This window comes from Phragmites australis, chromosome 8, assembly GCF_958298935.1.
Source record: "Phragmites australis chromosome 8, lpPhrAust1.1, whole genome shotgun sequence".
NCBI lineage: Eukaryota > Viridiplantae > Streptophyta > Magnoliopsida > Poales > Poaceae > Phragmites > Phragmites australis.
The window spans coordinates 17008656-17014655 of NC_084928.1; positions in this window are offsets into that span (position 1 = coordinate 17008656).

The following is a 6000-nucleotide window of genomic DNA, read 5'->3' on the forward strand; positions in this document are numbered from 1 at the left end:
GAGGTGCTAAAGCCACGGTTTGCTGTTTGCTGCTGGATGGAGATGGTGCAGCCGAAGGGGAGGACGATGTAGCCGTAGTGGCTGGTTTCCAAGAGTTGGTGCGACCTGCAGAATAGTTAGCTCGTGTCCTCGTTTGACGTCCCTGCACTTCACGTTCAGCTTTGCAAGCAAGATGGAACAAACGAGTAATATTATTGTACTCCTTGTAATCAAGAACATCTTGAATTTCACGATTCAGCCCCCCCAAAAACCGCGCCATAGCTGCATCGTCATTATCAACTAAGCCACAACGCAACATACCAATTTGCAGCTCCTGATAGTACTCTTCAACAGAATTGGTACCTTGACGTAAGCGTTGTAGTTTATTAAGCATGTCACGAGCATAGCACGAGGGAACAAATCTATGTCGCATAAGCAATTTTAAAGCTTCCCAAGTTGTGGGGATGTTATTGAAATGCTTACCACAATGTTCTCTCCACCAAATAGATGCAAAATCTGTAAACTCACTAGTAGCAGCCCTAACTTGGTTATTTGCAGGAAAAGCATGGCATGCAAACTTTTGATCAACAGCGAGCTCCCAGTTAAGATAAGCATCAGGATCATATTTGCCATTGAACGCAGGTATAGTGAATTTAACTTTAGCAAAAGAATCATCCTGATTATGTACCTCACGTCGGTGCTGGTTTTGACGCATACCTTGCTGATTTGCACGCCGCCGACGATGATCCTGAGCATTGTGGTTATTGGGAAGCTCTTCATGCTCGGTGTCACCAGCGTAATCAGCATCGCCCTGTTTGTCAATCTCACTATAGGCAGCTTGGCCCCGTACAACATTAGCAAGCTGTTGTGACAGGTCCTGAAGGCGTGTCATGATGTTGGCCAGATTAGTGTTGGTGGTGGCCTGGGCGGTCTTCATCTCATTGAGCGTTGCACCTGTTGCAAGCTGGGAGCTCTCAAGCTGGCCCAAGCGCTCATTTGTTGTTCGGATATCCTTGTCAAGTCCTTCTACCTGCAGCCTCATTTGCCACTCAAAGTGCTGTATGATGCCCTTTGTTCGAGGAGAATGCGCCATCCTGTTGTCTAAAGTATCCGAAGGACCTGTCATTGTTAGCACAACAAAACAAGAGAGCAAGGAACACAAGTGTATGTCCTACAACTTCAGGGTGTGGTGCTGTTCAGGTTACACACGCTAAAGCCATTATCAAATTCTTACCAATTCTTACCAAGCCGACAGGGGTGACCTGCAACCAGCGGCGTCAACCAGTGAAGATTGGATGGAGCGATTGCCAGGTGACACAAAGCCGTTCGTTGTAGAAATCTGTGTAGCTATAGGAAGGTTTCACTTTGTAGCAAGGATGAGCACAATCAATTCAACACATGCAAGTTGAATAAGTGTTCAAAATATGTTGCAATGCTGCTGGTATAAACAAGGTGAGAAACGTATCAGCTTGGTTGCGCAACGAATAATGTGACTTGATGCAAGCAACGAATAAATCTCACACCAAGTACTAGGAGAGACCCTAGCAGACTACTCAAAGCTGTTGTTAGGGGGGGCAGAAAAGTTCACACGATGTGAGGCACATGCATATGAAAACGAAGTTCAATGCAAACAGCCCCTAGCTTGAGTAGTATGCAACAGCTAGGCTCGAACGATGAAATGGAATTTTTTTTTGGTGCAACGAAGGCTATCAGGAAGCACGAGTGTAGCCTATGCTAGGTCCTGGGAGTGTACTGGGCACAATTTTTTTTTGTGGTTGTGGCACACAGGGGTAAAAAGGTAATTAAAAGATACTCTCTCTCTCTCTCTAAACAAGGAAGCCTGTGCGCATGGATCAACCGGGTACTTTCCTTCCTATTTCAATGGATCAGCAAACCCTGGAAATGGCTCTTGCCTTCTATGGTTGAGACAACAAGAGGAAATTACAGCACGACCCAACAGCGGTCTGATATGACAGAAAATTTTCCTATTGCATGACCCCCCTTTTTTTTGACAACTAGGTGCGGCTTTTTCTTTCCTTTTTGTGTTGTGCACCTTGCCTTTTGCCTTGGTAACGCTGGTTCTTGGAAGAAAAACAGGCGCCGGAACTTTCCTTGCTAAAGCCGTTTAAAAAGGAAAGACACCTGGGCGTAGAAATATGAGTAGAAACTATCCAATTCGGAGAGAGCTTTCCAAGCGGGTATGGCTAGGATGTGTAGGTTGTTGCGTGGGAAAACAAGGGTTGTATCGTGGTGCAAAGAGAGAAATACAGAGTTGTTGTGCGACCAGCAACACAGGACGATGATAGAACACAAATTCAACAAAGCAAAAATACTGAAAGAAAGATGCAATGGCACAACGGTTTTGGACAGCAAGACTAATGTATCCTTTTTTTTTGGCTTTTATGTGGATGATAGGAACGTAAATTGCATGACAAAGGTAGGGGAACGATCTCACCGAGCAACCTGAAATCTGATACCACTTGATACGCCTGGAGTGCCCGATCTTTCGTTGAGAGGATAAATATTGATTGAGTGGTGGTGACTCTCGCGATCTGACTACGAACGAACAGGCCGTGGGCGCCTTAGCAATCGCAGAACCAACTCCAAATGGTTATTGACCTTGCTGGAATAGTGAGATCAACCTGAACACGAGGTTCAATTCCTGCAAGCAATCGAAGAACAAGATGTAGGCAAACTGAAATCACTCGAATATGGGGTTCTCAATTGCTGTCTTACAGGTGGTCGCTGGACACAACTGAAGATCAATGTTTGCACAATGGCTAAACTTAAACAAAAGAAAACCCACCTCATAAGGGAGGCTTGACCTGAACTAAATAGGAGGAGGGGGAGGAGATTTCGGCCAGCAGCAAAGGCAGGGAGAAATCTCCTTCTAACATTTCCTAAACTACCTAAAACATGACTTTATTACATGGGCCCAGCCCAAAGGATTGGTGGCGCAGCACCCCTTTATTTGTTGCCATGTTCTGGACCTTCATTCCTTAGGAGAATCACGTAGTTCAGTTCACGTGCACGAGCTCGAGTCATCGGTCCTTGTATCATTTCTAGAGTTGTGGAAACAGCAGGTGATGTGGCTGGAACTAAAGAGGTGATGTCCTCATCATTGACCTCCTTCATCAGGAGATCCCGGCCGACCTCCCCTTCATCGCTGGAGATAACAGGAGCGATCACTTGGATTGGAGGTGGAGCCAAAGTAGCGGGAGGCGGTCCCCTCTGCAAGGATGGAAGCACAATTATCATTGATTTCAACCTTGCAAGCACTGGCTTTAGCCTTACAAGCATGCCTGCGAGATCGCTCTATCATCGGTTCTCAATTATCCCCTTTGTTTAGTCTTGTTCCATTACCTAGAGTCTAGAAAATTACCTCACAAAAATATTTAGATTTGGTTTTTCCGCTGTCTAAACCACTTTGTGCCTTTCAAAATTTTATTTTCAGTTTTCACGTTGCTGAGTTCGGGTCCATCGTTGGTGTCTTTGTTGCTGGTCGAGTCATCGTGTTCTAGTTTCTAGCGTTGAGTCTTTGATGTTTTCATTGTCGTGTATCTTGGCTTACCCTTGACCCAATTAGGGTCTTTCCTATTATGGCCTAGATTGTGACCACTAGTTGTTTCGACCATCTACTTGGGTTCGATCACTAATTGCATCGACGATCGACTCAGGTTCGACCACCTACTCGGGTTCGACCACCTATTCGGAGACCACCTACTCGGGTTCGACCTTCTAGTCGGATTCGATCACCCACTCAGTTTTGCCTCCACAATCTAGTGGGAGTTTTTCTATTTCTGGTTGCTCTCAGACATCCCCACGCACCTTCATATCGAGCATTGACCGACAAAGTTCGAGTAGCAACTTCATAGCCAAATTAGAGCAATCCAAAAAGTTCAGAGAGAGAGAGAAATCAATCTTTTTATTACCTTTACACCTACTCTCCAAAAAAGTTTATGTCCTGCTCACCTCCTTGGACCTAGAAATGGTAGCATAAAAGTTTTGAGTTTGAGTCACATTTGCGAAAATGAGAGAAGCAAATTGTGCCAAAAATGAAGAAGAGAATTCAGAAAAAAGAAGATAATTCAACAAAAAAGAAGAAAGAAAGAGAATTCAGTTTGTGTTGCGAATTCGTTCTATTGTGCTTGTATCTATCCTTTTTTTTGTTTTGCTAGAACTAGTTCTAGTAAAACGTTCGGGTTAGCAACTATGATGAGTACTGTGGACTTTTATTCAGCTTTGCTAATCTGATTTTATTAGTTGCTATTCCTTGCTACTAACTATTACTTGTCCAAGCTCCACTTTGTCTTGATCAGAACAGTTCTTCCCTTGCAACTGCCTCACTCGCATCTGATACAGTATCACAAACCAGCCACCAGTTATGTCACCTTTTGTGATTTGTAAGAACACTTGCAGGAGCGTGGTAAGACGCTTGAGAGTGTGTGATTCCACCTCCATCTCCACCACCTAGTATTTAATAGGGATAATAAATTTTTGTTATCTTCTGTTTGCTACTAACCATGGTAGGAGACGCATCGGAGGTGCAAGAGTGTGTTTTGAGGGAAGAACTCGCGATAGTGTTAGATGAGCACTGCCATGCTATTAATGACAACATCAATAAGAAGTTTGCAAAAACAAATACTGTTAGGGGAAATACCCCAGCCCGCAGACATTGCTAAAAGGTCACCACCAGGAGCTCCTCTAGAGCCTTTGGGCTCCGGATCCTAAGCAGGAAGCCTGGCTTCCGTTGGGGTCATCTCTAGGGACCCTCGATGCCCTCAGTCTCGCCAGCCACCCGGAGCCCCAGTCTCCAAGAGCCCCAGCCTCCTGGAGCCCCAGTCTCCCAGGGCCCCGGCGTCCCAGAGCCTGGGTAGGCTCCCCGGAGCCCGGAGGGAGGGGCCATCAGACCTTGGAAAAAGATCAACTAGAGAGGGCCCACTAGCTGTCCTCGACCTACAAGGAAGTGATCTACATTTAATGCGACGCAAGTAGAGGCCATCCTAACATCCCGGCGCAAGTAGAGGCCGTCCTGACATCCGGGCAGTGCGGTGCTGCAATAGGGTCTGACAAAATACCACGCCTTTAGGGCCATTTGCACCACTATATCGCCATAGTAGATCATATCTTCAAAATAAGGGGCAAATGCATCCCACCTAGACCCATGTTGTGTGATTCAACTGGCTCTAGGCCCCTCACGTATTATGATATTTGTATCGCTATAAGGGCATACCTGTACATTTGCACTCTGAATGACTATAAATACAGACCCTTGGCCATCAGGCCAAGGGACTGATCCTTTTTACTATCAATATATTTGGTCCCCCTCTCCACTTCTTCTCCAAGCTTGAGCCACTCCTATGAGTGAGCTCTCGCCGCACTTGTTCGTGCAAGATATCTTCTTGCGCCAATATCGCACTATTCGTAGGGATCTGAACATAGAAGTACAAGGGGAGGTAGGATGACACCAAAGACCACCAAGGCACTGATGCAAGCAGCCACTTTTATCACCACACCCATGCAGGAGTACACACGGCAGCTACGACCGGGCACCCTATGTGCCTCCATCTGCTTCACAGCTAGGCAGAGTGATAGCCCTCCAGCCAATGTTGACCCGATTGCCTAGGTTGGCATGGAAGCCCAAACTAGCACAGAAGCTTTCTAGCAGTGGTGCGGTGATGACCTCGCTGCACCCTAGGAGGTTGCAGCTAAGGCCTCTGCAAGACAAGCGACCCTTCAATGGTTCTAGGCGCTTGAGCTCAACGGCACCCATGCTTGGGCCCAACTCCCAAATGCTTCCGGTGGCAGCATCCCCGGCACCTCCGTCGAGCCGCTGTCCTCTGAGAGCTTGGTCACCTGGCAGCCTCGTCGCCCCCTGTGGGTGGAAGGAAGTTCCAGGGTGACCACAGGCTCCGATGCGTGCAGATCCCGCAGGCACTGGAGGTGCCAACCACTGGCTCTAACACTACTGGAAGAATACCATAGCATCTTGCACAAGGCCGGACGTGGCCATGGCATCAG